The sequence below is a fragment of the Mandrillus leucophaeus genome, unplaced genomic scaffold (genome assembly GCF_000951045.1).
Source record: "Mandrillus leucophaeus isolate KB7577 unplaced genomic scaffold, Mleu.le_1.0 Scaffold40, whole genome shotgun sequence".
NCBI lineage: Eukaryota > Metazoa > Chordata > Mammalia > Primates > Cercopithecidae > Mandrillus > Mandrillus leucophaeus.
The window spans coordinates 4,429,120-4,445,105 of record NW_012104254.1 but is presented as its reverse complement, the minus strand read 5'-3'; the positions used below and the strand labels follow the sequence as shown (position 1 = coordinate 4,445,105).

At 40.7% G+C, this 15,986-nt stretch overlaps 1 protein-coding gene across 2 annotated transcripts in view; it reads right to left on the bottom strand.

Moving 5' to 3' along the window:
* The window catches only part of WIPF1 (WAS/WASL interacting protein family, member 1), a 73,690-nt gene that overhangs the window by 35,605 nt on the left and 22,099 nt on the right, over positions 1-15,986 (bottom strand). The window contains exons 1-2 of one of the 2 annotated variants that reach the window (XM_011991881.1): positions 2,861-2,894; positions 2,305-2,559 (exon numbers count right to left, since the gene is read on the bottom strand). The exons of the other annotated variant lie outside the window; for it this stretch is intronic. The gene's annotated coding sequence lies outside the window, so the exon portion shown is untranslated. Of the gene's footprint in view, positions 1-2,304; positions 2,560-2,860; positions 2,895-15,986 lie in introns of those variants that run through there. 2 annotated transcript variants of the gene reach the window in all.

Sequence of the window (15,986 nt, the reverse complement as noted above, 5' to 3'; positions counted from 1 at the left end):
AAAAAAAAAAAAAAAAAAAACAGAAAAGAAAAATCATACAATTATTTATAATGTTGCTTCCAAGCTGCACTTGCGAAAAAAAGCTCTTACAATTCAGATAACTTCCTCCACATTTAGTTGTTAGGTGGCCTTGGATAAATTACTTAGCTTATCTAAGTCCAGTTTTCAAAATAATAGCACTTACTTAATAGGGTTATTCAAGAGTTAAATGAGGGAGTGCTTAACAAGTATTAGCCATTTTCAAAAAACAAAATAAGCAAAGGTGAAGAACCTAACATAGAACAAGTGGTCAGTAAATATTACAGTCTTTCCGCCTATTTAACCACGAGAAAGAGAAACCGTGAGCTGATTTAAATCAGCCTACGTGTGTACACCCATGCAAACTTCTGTATTACAAGTGAATGGTGAAGGAAGATGTGTATAAAGTGCATTTCAAATTTCTCAGAAAAGCATACTGATTAAGGCATTCCTTATTCTAGTATTTTTTTACAGTTTTAATTTTCAGGACAGACAGAGGTATTTATGGCAGTCCAGGAGAAATGCTTTTTTCAACAACAAGCACATGTTTAACAATTTGAACAAAATGAGTCAAACCTTAAAGCAGAAATGTATCACAATTTAAATAGCCAGAAACTTCCAAAGTAAATGATGTGTGTTCATAAAATGTTAAGAAGGCTTCAAAAGGTCATAAAACTTAAAGGGTCCAGGAATTCGGTATCACTTCATCTTACATTTTAGGTAGGTTGGGGAACTTCCAGCCTACAGGCCAGATTTAGAATCTGATCAGATCTGAAGTTGCTGCTTGACCCCAGGAACTAATTTTCACCACAGGGAGTTCTCTGAATATTTCAGTCCACCCAGAGTATGTGTAACCCTTAAAAGGTTAGATATTAGAGTAGTTGAAGCGCTATGAGCAAATAGCCCATGAATAAACTTTTCAAAGAGCAATAGAAAATCTGACTTCGTGAAAAATGACTTTTAGGTAAGTCATTTAACGACCTTAGACCTATAAAAGGAAGAGTTTTGACATGATGATATTCCAGTTCAGAAGCAACAAAGCTTTATAAAGTTAACACATAGCACTGTAGTCCAAGTGAATTGTAAGAGTACGATTTCTACACAGATCAACCTCAAAACCTTTCCCCAGTTTCTCATCTTCCTCTCTCACTATCCTGTCCTATTCTTTCCCCAGTCTTTCAACTTTCTCTCTACCAAGTTGTCTTAGTTTGCTTAGTAAGAATCTTTCAGGAGCCTTTTCATTTACCACCTCTCCATTCTCTACTACATATACTAGGTATGCCATTAAATTATTTAAAAGAACTTGTATGCTTGTAATCCCATCACTTTGGGAGGCTGAGGTGGGCGGATCACTTGAGGTCAGGAGTTCGAGACCAGCCTGACCAACATGGTGAAACCCCGTCTCTACTAAAAATACAAAACAAAAAAACCAAAAACCTTGTACTTAGTGACTAAAGTTGTATGTGCCTTCTGAGTTTTGCAAAGCTTTATTTTATATTTCTCCACGGGGAGAAAGGAACATAAGTCAAGTTGTTTTTTCCTACATATTCTAGAAAAAAGTTTTTTTAACCTAAAAAGTTTCCTTAGTTCTGCTCTGTAAGTCTCTGAGTATATGGCTTGAAATTTTAAAAATCACAATATTTTATGCCAAAACATTAATCATATTTAACATAAAGTTATAATTAATGCTATAGAATTTGATTTGCGATAGTAATTGTACACACACTGTTATAACAGGAATAGATTTATTCTAAAAGACAAATCATATTCTAAAAGACTCTGCTAAGAAATGGTTTAGTTTGAGTTTTGAACTTAAATAGCACATCGGCAGCAAGAGAACTGCCAACAGCTTAGTTCCATGGTATTTTCGTTTGAAGCTTCCAATGGCTCCTTGAACTTTAAAGCACTTATTGTTACTGGCCACACCAAAGATTCAAAGGCAGTTGTGTGGACAACTGTATCATATACCAAAAGGATATATTTACTGACATAAGTCCCCAATTTAAATGGGAAAATAAATTCCTGTGGATCCAAACTTGTCCAGTGGTCAAGAAAAATTCTATTGAAAATCTTGCTTACATTTTGGCTCAAAGCATAAGTTATGAATCATTCACAATCACCATAGTGGTGAAACTAGCATTCTGAGCAACAGGAATAGCTCACATGGTGTTCCACAGAAAAATTAAACAACTTTATCTCGACATACTATGGTCCATTAAAAGCCATTTAGTTCTTCCCTGTAGCTGATAAAGGAAATAAACTTAGTTTGAATATAATTTTTCTTACCGTTAAAGGGTACTGCAGGGAGCCATGGTCAGGGACACAGGCAGACAGAGGGCCAGCAGGACAGAAGCCAAGAGAGAATACTGTCCCTGAAAAAGGTATCATCTTCTAACACAAGTGTGAGGTCATTTTTGGACAGCCATTTTGGACAAGCTCTGGCCTCTTGTTAAATGTGACATACTGAGTCAGAGGCAGACGTCCTTCTGCGGTTATTCGCTTCCTGTCTGATTAATTTGTTGTTTGTTCCTTCCTCCTTTGCTGCAGAAAAAGAAACTAGATTGGTTTTGCTTAAGAAGCAAGCAAGAAAAAAACCTAAATTTAAAAAAATTAAATGTTTCTCCTCCCCACAAGGTGTAATACACAGCTATTTGGTACAGTGACAAGAGGGGATGAGCACCTCCACTCCGTAAAGAGTCCAACTTTATTCTAGATATTCCCACAAAAATAACTGTTCATGGAACTTGAGGAAAATTATATTTGAAAGTATCACTGTAAATACTGACTATTCCATTAAGTAATAGGGAAAAGAGTCACTCAAGAAAGAAAAGCTCTTACCTACCTTACCTTATCTCTTAATTAGGCTAAGGGCTTCTCTCATTTACAGGGCATTCAAGTGTGTGGGGAGAAAGTTACAAATGCAGGTGAAGAGAGCAGGTCAGGTGTATGAAGGCAAATGAGGTTCTTTTTTTGGTTTTGTTTTATTTATTTCTTTTTTTTTTTTTTTTTAGAGACAGAGTCTTGCTGTCACTTAGGCTGGAGTGCAGTGGCATAATCATAACTCCCTGTGGCCCCTCCTGGGTTCAAGTGATCCTCCAGCCTCAGCCTCCTGAGTAGTTGACACTACAGGCATATGCTACTGCACCTGGCTAATTTATTTTATTTTTATATTTGGTAGAGATGGGATCTTGCTTTGTTGCCCAACCTGGTCTTACACTCCTAGCTTCAAAGTGATCCTTCCATCTTAGCTTCCCAAATTGCTGGGATTACAGGCTTGAGCTACCATACCTGGCAGCAAATGAGTTTTGAAACGTGATTTTGGTGCCCAAGTCAGGGTAAATAATATACAGCTTAATTCAGCTGCAGATCCATAGCTTTCTATGCCAAAATGTTTCTGTCCCCCACACTTAATGGGGTAACAGTAACTCTCCTAGAAGATCCTTGACAAAAGCATAGAGATAAAGAGGGCAGAAGGAAGAAAGTCAGATTTCTCATTATTAAAGAACTCAAGAGGTGAATGGCAATGGAATACATGTAGAAATCATTTTATTGAAACCTTCAGTTATGTATAGAACGATCTGAAAATGCTCATAATTTTTTCTTAACCCATCTTAAAGGTTCAGACTTACATTTGCAACACGTAGCATATAACTCTGAAAAAACAGTAACAGTGGAAGAATTAAAAAGAGAGGCATATTTCAGAAACTAGCTTCACTGTAAAATCTGAATGTTGGGTCCTGATTCTGCTGGGATCAGAGGCCAGAGGCATGAAAAGAACACACGTTGTCTAACACTGCCTTACCTGTAAAGTGATAGAACTGGGCTAGATGAGTAATTTTCAACTCAGGTAGCTGTTGGGGGTGGAGAGCAGTGAGTGGGAATGGTGGGGGGCAGGGGTCCGTAGCACTCAGTGGGTGGGGCCCGGAATGTGAAATTTCCTATGGTGCTTATGACAGTCCCACCCAAAATACCAGAAGTGCTCCTACTGGACAGTACTGGGATAGATGATGTCTAAGGATCTTTTAAACTCAAAATTCCCTGAGATAGGAGTCTAACTGCATGAGCAGATTCATGATGCCAGGCCGTGGACACAGTTCCTGGAGTGGTATCTCCAAGAATAAGTGACTGAGAGTCCTCTGCTTTGCCTGGAGCCCCTTGAAGGCACAGACTGCCTCTTGTCTAACTCTGGCCTGGTGTCCACCTGTGACTTAACACACGAATAAATACCTGCAGGCATGGGACTGGACAGAGGTGGAGGCCTGCAGCAATCAGCACTTCCCCTGATACAAACCCTCAGGAAAACAGAAAACTTGATCAACTATTAAGTAAACGCCTGAGTGAATCTTTGAAGAAGTCTAATTATAGTCGGGTCTAAAAAGAGAACACAGGCAATATGACAATTTCTCTATATATTTACAGAATTATTTTGAAGTTCTCTAAGTAAGACACCCCAAACACACACACACACACACACTCTCTCTAGCTATCTATCTATCTCTCTCAGTACACATACCATTCATGGCTATTTCCATCCCTTAGGGGAGTGGTCCCTAACCTTTCTGGCACCAGGGACCGGTTTTGTGGAAGACAATTTTTCCACGGAGTGGAGGCAGGGGGTGGGGATGGTTTCGGGATGAAACTGCTCCACCTCAGATCATCAGGCGTTAGATTCTCAGAAGGAGCTCGCATGCACAGTTCACTTTAGGGTTCTTGCTCCTCTGAGAATCTAACGCCGCAGCTGATCTGACAGGAGGCGGAGCTCAGGAGGGAACGCTGGCTCACCAGCTGCTCACTTCCTGCTGTGTGGCCTGGTTCCTAATGGGCCATAGACTGGTTGGGGACCCCTGCCTTAGGAAAAGCTCACTTAGAAGGGAGTATGTCACCTAGAAGGCTGCAGTTCCCAAGACACGCAAGGGAGTAGTTGTGTAGTTTGAGTCTATTCCTACAATCAACTTTGGACACATTTATCAGGTGTCTACTATGCACAATAGGACATAAATTAGATAATGTTCCTCCCCTACTTAAAACCCTCCAATGACTTCTCATTTCATTTAAAAAGTCCAAACCCTTAGGTCCACAGGGACCACAAGATCTGGCCCCTCCTTAACTCTCTGCCTTCATCTCAAGTAATACTCTGCCTTGCTAATTTACCTTCCACACCTTTCTGTTCCTTAAATGCACCAAGCTCATTTGCATCTTGGGGCCTTTTACTTGCAAGCCTGGTACTCTCCCCTGGTACACTCATCTTTTGGTTCCTTTTTATTCTTCAAATGTCAGCAAAAATACTCTCCCTCATGACCCATTTCTGCTCCCGTTTTCTTTTATGCATAGCACACATCACCACTTGACACTGTCTTATTTATGTTTATTTACTTGTATGTCTCTCCCTGCTAGAATCCAAGCTCTATGAGAGCAGGGACCTTGTCTATGAGAGCAGGGACCTTGTCCCATCTTGTTTCTGCTGTTGCTTTAGCATCTAATGCTGCACCTCACACCTGGTAGGTGTTTGAAAATAAGTGTTTGTTGAATGAAAAAGAAAATCAATGTTTCTTACAAATTCTACTATAGCATAATGTTCCTTTTTTTTTTTTTTTTTTTGAGACAGAGTCTTACTCTGTTGCCTAGGCTGGAGTTCAGTGGCATGACCTTGGTTCATTGCAATCTTCACCTCCCAGGTTCAAGTGATTCTCATGTCCTGGCCTCTCTAGCTGGGACTACAGGCATGCACCACCACACCTGGCTAATCTTTTTGTATTTTTAGTAGAGACAGGGTTTCGCCACGTTGGCCAGGCTGGTCTCGAACTCCTGGCCTCAAGTGATCCATCCACTTCAGCCTCCCAAAGTAATGGGATTATAGGCGTGAACCACCACGCTGCCCAGCATAATATTCCTTTAAAAGCTTAAGATTGTTCCCCCTGAAATGGTAAAAAACAAATGCCAAGACTAGACTTAAGCCTTCTTGGGAGAAGCTGTTAAAGGGAAAATTTCCAGAGAAAAGGTCAGTAGGTAAAACCCTTGGCCCATCAGTGGGCTTGGCAATGCAGACAGAGTCTTATGCAGTGCAGGTGGCTTATGCCATTGGGCAATGCAAAGAGAAAAATGGATTAAGAAAATTGAAAACAAATAGAACAACCAATCAGAAAGGAAGGGGAGGAAATAAAAAGGTAAAGGAAATAAGGCAAGAAAAGCTGGAGATGGGGAGAGATCATGTGGTGGGTAGGGGAGAGCTCTAACCACACTGCTGACCTCAGAGGCTTTGGAAGCCACTTCTCCAGTGGATGACCCACAGGTGCTGGATATAACAGTGCTGTCTGATCTTCCTCAGTGAAGTGGAGTTCTCAGATCAGTGCCAGCTTTTCCAGCAGTCACATTCTTTAAAAAGAAAAGAACTTTAAGGCTGCAGGAGACTTGTAGAGATCAAAGTCTACATCACGACTTACAGAGGAAGAAACAGGGTTACAGAGAAGTTAGGCATCCTGCCCATGTCACACAGCTAGCAGCAGCAGAGCAGTGGCCAAAGCTTGGGCTCCACTCCACTGTCCAGTGCCATTAATGTCTTCAGCCTCATTTCAGGTTCAGGTGATACCACCTACCTCCTTTCTGTAAGTATAAGAAGGAGGCAGAAGGAAGAGAGTGGAAAGAAAGTCTGTGATGTGGATGGGAGAGGTTGTTATACTATAACCAAAGGCCTGAGATAAGTAGATTGAAAGCCTGGATGAATAAGGACAATCACAATTCTGGACTTAAAGAGAATTCTAAATGCATATCTCTTTCTCATTTAATATACATCAGTCCGAGCTTAATGACAGAGTAAAACAATAACCAATAGGCTTGCAGACCAATCACATAAAGAATCCTCCATATTAATCTATAGAAATAAAAAGTCAAGAGCAGGCAGAAGATTATAAAACAATAATGTAGGTCTCGCCAGTGTGGAAAAAGTGCTGAAGAATCACAGCCAACAACTCTCCTGCGGTGGCCCCCAATCATGGACTGAATCAGTGCAACAGTGGCGTGTGTAAAATATGACAACATAAGTTTTTAATAATTCTGGTTTTTCAAGTTGCGTTTCCATGACTACCTGTTATGGTGCAGTATTTGCCCCAGTAGTGGAAAGCTGTTTTATAATATTGCATTCCTCAGTTCTAAAACTTACATTATTCCTTCTTAGACTGCAGAATGACACCTTAATAGATTTTTAGGGTGAAAAAGAAACACTACCAGATTAAAGATATGCATTAGCTGTAAGAATCTATTTTCGAAATGTTAAAATATGGGAATTATTTGATTTAAAAGAGCAGAAACAAAGGAATAATCCTCTCCACCATATAATTATCAGTATAGCTACGCAGAGGGTTGATCATTTAAAAATCATCTCAGAAACATAGAGAAATTAAAAACAAACCTTTTAGTATTCTGTGCCCTGTTAATATAAATTGACATAATTTTACTTGGGGAAAAGTCTGCAGTGTATTCCGTTGTGTTTCGGCAGCTCAGCAACCATTCCCCCTACTTATAATCATGTCCATTTGTTTGTGTGGAGAATCATCCCCCGCTCACTCTCAAAACATGTGCATCCACAGACATTCACTCCCACTCCAGACAGAGGAAAAGCATGTGATTCAAGACTGGCTCATCAGAGCCTTGCATTCATTTGGCCCTAGAGACTTCTGGTGATGGCTTGTGATCATCAGAATCAAGGAAACTTGTAGCCTGAGGCGAGCTCTATCCCTGAGGGATGAGGCTGGAACCAGATCTGTGAGGATGTAGGGAATAGGCCTGTTGTACTCATCCTTTGACCACATGGGGTCTAAAACCAAGACCAACAAAATGGGAATTGGAAGACGGAGAAAAACCAAGTGCTGGTGTTGTTGGTTGAGCCCTGAATCTATCTATAACTGAAGATGGCCTTTTTCTAGACCTTTAATTTATGTTAGCAAATAAATTCTCTGTTTTATTTAAGCTGGTATGGTCACGTTTTCTATTATTAGCAATACAAAGACTCTTAAGTGATATAGGAATTGGTACTAGAAGTGAGTGTTGAATGTGACTAAGCCTAAAATGTGCAACTGGCTGACTGAAGGTTGGGGAAGGCTAGCACAGGCTGGCCTGGACTGGAAAGTTGGCAGTCCTTGTTAACTGACAACAAAATAGCTAGTTATGCTGCCACCTATTGACTCCTCGGTCTAAGACAGGGGCCTACTCATGGCACACCATTAAAGGATTCACTAGAAAAACATTCAGAATGGTGCAGTGTGTTGGCTGTTTCTTGTGTCCTTTACTAAGATCCACAGGAGAGAGATAAATGTAGGCTGAAAACTGACTAGAGGCACAGAGGGAAAAAATACAGCTTTGTTAAGAGAGGCCTTTTTTTGGCTGTGATCTGCAACCAAGATGGGTGAGAGTCAAATAATTTGGAGACTTGTGGGTTGGAAAACCCAAATTCTCTATGGCATGCTAACATTAGATAGAGTGGGGAGGGACTCAGTCATAATCCTGAGAGACACAATTCCAAACACCAGAACCCTGAATATTGAAATCCCAAAATATCAAAATCCTGAAAATATAATTCTGGAAGAAATAATAGAGAATTCTTTGAAAGACATTTACTTACATTTTTAAAGGAGAATTTATTTAAGAAACATATAAAAACATGACAACACTTCATAGGCCATTTTACAGAATAAAATAGACAATAATAACACATATATTTTTGCAAGCATAAACACTCAGGTACTCTAACAGCACAGGTATAGAAGTTATAAGCAGACATCTGTATTCACAAAGAAATAGGGCAAGAAGGGAAGTGTATAAATGCATATCACTACAGTTGGTATTGTGTGTGCTCAGCTTTATAAATTTGGTCATCTGAAATACTGTGACAACTAATCTTTTGATGAGATCAAAAACTGTGACATGCAGTTGCCATATAGGCAGTTGCCCAAAGAGCTGTTATCTCAAGAAATTTTCTTTCATAAACTCAGATTTGTATAAAAGGCCATCTCTTCATTTATTGAGGATGTTTCAACATTTTTATGTATATGTGCAAGGCTTAGGCACAAAGTCAATGCTGTGCTGATGCATTTTTATGGAGTTAAATTTGCAAAAAATGCATTTAATGAATCAGAATTTTCCAAAAGTCTCTACACAATGTGTATGTCCAGTATTGGAAATGATGAAAAGATGAAATACATAAAAAATCATGCTGAAAATTTAAAATAGTGGAAAAAAAACTAAAATAAGAAAAAGAACTAAAAAGGAAATTTGACATATGAAAAGGGTATTATGGGGATAGATTAGGGGCAATTGCATGGAGATAGTCCAAAGAGCTGGCCTAACATGATGCAGCTATTCCGTGACTGTGATTTTGGGGATTTTAGATATTAGGGATTTTAGACTTTAGAGATTTATACTTTAGGAATTTTCATCTTTGGGAATTTCAACATTCAGGATTATAGTGTTCTAGACTGTGTCTTTTGGGATTATGATCCAGATCTGGAGTAACTCTACTCTGACTCCAGGAATGGAAAGTGACCAGCCCTGGCTAATTAGAGCCTTGGGGTTCCCTGGCTGCAGTGACTGGTTCAGAGATGCCCATGTGACTACTCTTGAACCAAGGAGATGCAGTGAGACTTATTCTATGGCATGTGGGGCTGAATTGGTAGTATTTTATCCACATTAGAGGTGTGGGGCTGGAATGGCAGTATTATACCCACATTATAGACGTGGAGACTGAGCATGAAGCCAATGCAGTAAGAGCGAGGGGAGCCTGAGACTCGAGAAGTACAGCAATTAAAAGCAACGTGTGGGCCGGCGTGGGGGCTCGCACCTGTAATCCCAGCACTTTGGGAGACTGAGGCAGGCGGATCACGATGACAGGAGTTCGAGACCAACCTGACCAACATGGTAAAACCCTGTCTCTATTAAAAATACAAAAGTTAGCTGGGCGTGGTGGCGTGCACCTGTAATCCCAGCTACTCAGGAGGCTAAGGCAAGAGAATCGCTTGAATCCGGGAGGCGGAAGTTGCAATGAGCCGAGATTACACCACTGCATTCCAGCCTGGGTGACACAGCAAAGACTCTCAAAAAAAAAAAAGCAACGTGTAGATGTTACTCTTGGATCCTAAGTCAAAAAAAAACTAAAAAAAAAAGGCAATTGGAAATTTGGATATTGTTCAGATATTTAATGATATTAACATATTGATAATTGTTAGGTGTGACAATGTTACTTCGGTTATGTTGTATTTTACAAATAAAGAATCCCTAATTTTTAGAGATATATACTGACATATTTGTGGATGAAACATGATGCCTGGGTTTGTTTCCAAAGTAATGTGGAAAAGGAGGGAAAGTGGGTAGGGGTACAAATGAAACAAAATTGATCAGGAAATAGCCATTCTTGAAGCTGGGTGAGGAGTACACAGCAGTTTGTTACACAGTTCTGTCTTCTTTTCATATATATTTAAAATGTTTCCATAACAAAATGCATTTTAAAAAAAAGACTTGTGGCTCATTCCCTTCCTCATCCACTAGAGGCTGTTAAAGAGGTTTGTTTAATCTAGTGTAAAAATGCTCAGACTTGTAGAGGTTATAGAGTTACAGAAGTTACCTTTTACTTCTCAAAATAATTTCTTTTGCTCTTGGATGAAACTGGATAGAATGAGGGCTCCCCTACAATGGTCAAAGAACAAGTGGTTCTTCCCAGAAAAGGAGTAAACTCTCAAAACCTGAACACCATTATTAGTGGCAACAAAAAAGCAAAAATAAAAAGTCCAACCTACAAAAGAACAGATCCTGTTTTCTAGATTAGCACTGTTCAGTAGAAATATAATTTGAGCCATGTGTGCAATTTTATATTTTCTACTAGCTATATTAGAAATAGTTAAAAAGAAATAGGTGAGATTGTAATAATATATTTTAACACACTACTTCAAAAATAGTATTAAAAAAAAAAACAATAAAAATCCCCCAAAATAGTATCATTATAATATGTACTAAACATTTTAAAAGAATTATGAATTAGGTATTTTACACTCTTTTTTGCACATGAAGTCTTCAGAAACTGGTGTGTACTTTACTACCGGCAGAACTCCAAGTGCTCCACAGTCACTACCACACCGGGTAACACAACTCGGACAGTGAGGGCCTGACGCGCAGGTCCCATCTTACTCATCTTTTATGCTGGCAGGATACCTGAATGGCACTTAACAGATGTTCAATCAATGTCAGTCCCGGAAAAGTCTTGGTCCACCTAGAGCCTATTACAGTTGTAAATTCTTAGGAAGAGTTTATTCTGCTTGAAGCCATCTCTTAAAACAGGGAATTGACTACGTATTGTTGGATTTGTGGCCAGTAGAAGAGCTAAATTGGCTTCTCTTTCCTGGAGTCTTAGTGCTAACACTTCTAGTACCACATGTGAAGAGATACTGCAGTATAGAATGGTTTTAAATTGAGGGCTCAGAAAAAATTCGTTGCCTTAGTCTGTTTTGTGCTGCTGTAACAGAATACTGGTGACTGAGTAATTTATGAAAAGGCCAGATATGGTTCTGGATGCTGGGAAGTCCAAGGTGGAAGTCCAAGGGGCCACCTCTGGTGAGGGCCTTCTTGGCTGTGTCATTACCATGGCTGAAGGCAAGAGAGCATGCACAACGAGAGGCAGGGAAAGAAGGAAACAGAACTCATCCTTTTATCAGGAATCCACTCTTGCGATAACTAACCTATTCCCATAATAAGGACATTAATTCATTTATAAGGGCAGAGCACTCAGGACCTAATCATCTCTTAAAGAACCCACCTCTCAACATGGTTGCATTCAGGATTAAGCTTCTGACAAATGAACTTCAGGGGACACATACAAACCACAGCATTCACGGACTCAAAAACCTCACTGGCTTTCCATTTTATACCAAGTAAAATCTAAAGTCCTTGCCATGACTAGCAAGGTCCTCAAGGATTTGACACTCCCCCACTTCCCCTCTCCTTCCTTGACCTCTCTCCCTACCTCCTCCCCACATCTCTTTGCCTTAGGGCTTTTGTGCTTGCTGTCCCCTCTTCTGAGGACTGTTCTCTTGGCTGCTCCCCTCACTCCACTTATGTTCTGCAGTATTTGTGCCTGATCTGCTCTTCCCACCAGAGACGCAGCTCCACAAGGGCAGTCTTGCTCACTGCTGCTGCCCCAACAACTTAGAACAGTATCTGGCATAATGCAGGTGCTTGAAAATGTTTGTAAGTGAATTTTATAAGCTTTCAGTTCTAAGTTTAGTTTTAACTTTCACTTAACCTGGGGTTGTGATTATGCTGCTCCATGTTTGGCTCTAGGCAAGAAGGTGCCAGGATAAAGTGGAAATGTGTTAGATTTGCTCCTCCAAAAAGACCTGGGGAGGCTTTTGCTTCTCCCAACAGGTGGACACAAGACAGCCATTTAAAAAGACAATATGGGGGCCCTGCCAACAGATTTAAGAACTCTTTCTAAAGCAGGGCTGTTTGCCAGTGTCAGGGAGAGAATGAGTTAGAAAATAGTGAGATGACTGACTTGGAAAGAGGCAGGAGAACCAAACTAGGGTGGGAAAAAAGAGGTCCAGGACTATCTAGAAAGGACATTCCCATAACGGCTTCACATACTCATATCCAACAAATCTGTATTCTATGCCTCCTGTGTGCCTGATCCAGTACCCTAGATGCTGAGGGCACAGCGCGGAAGTTCACCTCTCCACGCTGAGTTTGGCAGTTTTGTGCTCAGCAAAAACCAAGAAACAAAAAGCAAACAAACACAAATGCTGAGGTTGGAACATCACTTGCCTTATTTCTTTGAAGAGAAAACGATTTCACATGTGGAAAGACCATTCATGTTTTTTTTTTCTAAGCACTATCTTGTCTTAGGTAATTTAATTAAAATGCAAACATTTCCCAGTTACCAACATCCAATACAAGTGGCCCTAAGGGGAAAACCCATGTGAATTATAGAAAGAGGCTTCTTACAACCCAAGAGACAAACTGGTGGAAAGCCCCATTTTCACATCCTGCCAGGTACATACTTGTGCACACACACTGACAGAAGCTACTGGCATGACGATAGCTGTGCATTCCTTTTGGTTGCTAATCATTAGGTATAAAGGCCAGGATGGGCCTTTACAATTACTTCTGGGCTGGTGAAAGTAGCCATATTGTTCCTTATTCAGACTTCTCTATAGCTAAATGGCTACTTGGTGTCACCTGCTGGAGGACAGAACTATATGGACCCTAAAGGCCCCTCCCTTGGATTCTCAGGAAACAAGGGTAAACAGCTCTGCACCTCTGGGCCTGACATCACCCATCTGAACACTGTGGGAAGGGCTCAGTGACCTAAGACTCCCCTAGGGGCCCTCTGACTGCACATAAGCCAGGCCTGGCTAGTGCAGCTGCCTGGGAGAGGCAGACCCAACTACTCCACAGGTGGACAGGAAACAGTGGGCATTTGTGAGTGCCATGAGAATGGGGGGCCTTCCTGGGATTCAGATGATCTGCAATGTACCACACTATCTCACTCAGTAAAGAACTGTCCCACATGCCCTTCAAAGGTCCTGTTAGACATTGATGTGGTTGAAAAAAGCTATTTCTAGTTATCTGAGCCTAGACCTTAATTCTAATTTATATATAAACTCAAAGTAGTTATGGCACTGTTGCATTTATTCCCTGTATTTTCCAGTAATGCAAATGTCATACAAATGAAATACTTTGTTTTGTTCAGATATTTATCAAGAGTTGGTTGCCCCTTTGGAAAATCATGAGCCCAAGTACAGTGTCAATGGTGTTATTGAAGTCTTTAATTCAAGAGAGCCTGCAATGGCAGCTGCCACACCCACCGTGATCCTACCATACATGCAAACACCTGACCATGTACTTTCGTTTTCTGATGAGTTTCACCTGATCACTTACAAACTGAAGTTATTTATAATAAATTACTTTCCATTTATTTCTCTTTTAAATTAAGACTACATTGATTTGGGAGGAAACTGTGTGTGAAGTCAGATTATTTTATTTGTGAAGGTTCACTGAAGATTGTGAAGAGGGCATTAGAAAATACTCTTATTACAAGTGGGCATGGGGTCACTTGAGGCTGGAAGCTACTGCTTCTGGTGGTCCTGGGATGTCTACATGTGCCTGAGCTCCGTTTAAAGCCATGAAAGGCCAATCAGATGATTCTGCTCATCCAGCCTGGGCAGTGGAGACCACCACAGCTGCTCACCTCTGATCCTGGGAAGGGGCTTCACATTTTGTTACCAAACATATCACAGAGGCGTGGGTGATTCTTTCTCCTGCTTCTCAGCAGATCCTGCTTTTCTCAGTGGCTTGGCCAGAACAGAATTTGTTCTACTAGAATGAACCCAGCTTCCCTTCAAGAACTTCCCTCCTCTCATTTAGCTTCTCTGGATTCTCCAAATGACTGACTGGGGAAACAGATTATTGGAAAAACACTTTCAGGTTGTCTCAATGGGGTCAATACCCTATCAGGCCACAGGAAAGACAAAGGAAAGTGCTTCCTGCTGGAGCATGTGCACATATGTTGTTCCTTTAACTCCAAATATGTATGCAGGGGTGATGGTAGGATCAGAAAAGGTGTGATCAGAAAGTGACCAGCTCCCCACCATTTTCAGTGGGTTTTATTTTTTTCTGTTCCGTATTGACTCATTTCCCCACAACACGGAAGCTGCTTAATCCAAAGACTTGGACCATTTCACTCTGTTTCAGATCCATTCCGACAAAATGATCAGTTGGTGGCTTATGTAAAAAGCAGCTCCATGACTACATTTAAATATTGACTAGTGTGGGAATAACAAACCACAAAAATTTGGGGTATAAAAACCACATGTGGTTTATGTTTTGTAGGACACCCTCAGGAATATAAATGGACACAGTAGAAAAAAAAAATCTACATGGTCTCTCCCTGCCTCAACCCCACCACCATTAAATAAAAACAAAAACCACACAAAAATAAAATGAAACAATGATTAAACAAAAATCAAGCTGAGTGCTACTGCTGGCTTTGGATGGCAGTTGTGTCCTGGCAAGGCAAATAAGTAGTGGTCTGGGCACTGTGGCTAAGGTCAACGTGTCAGAATAGCCCGACATAACCTCTGCCTTGGTCAACTGCCCACCCAGCTCCTGACCATGGCTTCTCTCTGTCACCAGCACTTCCTCCTTCCAGATGAGCTTCTCCAACCTCTAGGTCCTGCAGTCACTGACTTTTTCCCCTAGATCTGGCCCCACACTCAACCTCCCGGCCCTCTTCTCCAACCAAAAGAAAAATGCATAAAACTGTAAATTACTTTCTAGAAATAGAAGTGTTTTATAATCTTTGTATCTGCTTTGTATCCACTCACCCTATCTGTGCCTCTCTAATGTTAACTAGCGAGCAGCTGTGCTAGGGCTCCATGCACAGCAGTCATTCGACAAATACTCAGTATCTTCACGTTCCAAGGTTGCTTTAGGGGATAATACAAAGATTAAACAGACAAAATTGTCCACCCTCATGGAGCTTACACTCCTATCTGTGTTGATGATGTGTGGAAGGAAATTTACCCTCTGTTTTGTGCGGTGCAGGTGTTCATTTCGGCACAGCTCATATTATCTTACGAAGTGAAGCCTCACCAAGATCACTGTCAGAGCAGGGCTAATCCAGGCAAACTAGGATGCAAATGTGCAGGGCTCCAAAGTCCTTTAGGGGTTAGTCATTTCAATCCAAGGACCATTTCCATAAAAAACAAACTTGATGATATACTGCTAGGCCAGTCCCCAAAAGTATATTTAGTTCATAATGTCACTAAACTAAAACTTCAGTTCTGAGTCCTCAAAGGAAAGACTTAAAGGTGGTATCAGGAGGAGGAGGAGGAGGAGGAAGAGTTGTCCTTCTCTGGAGCTTAACCAATAGTAGGCTCAAGGAATTATTAACTTTCTGCCCTAGTCAAGATTAGCTCGAGAACTGAAGAAAT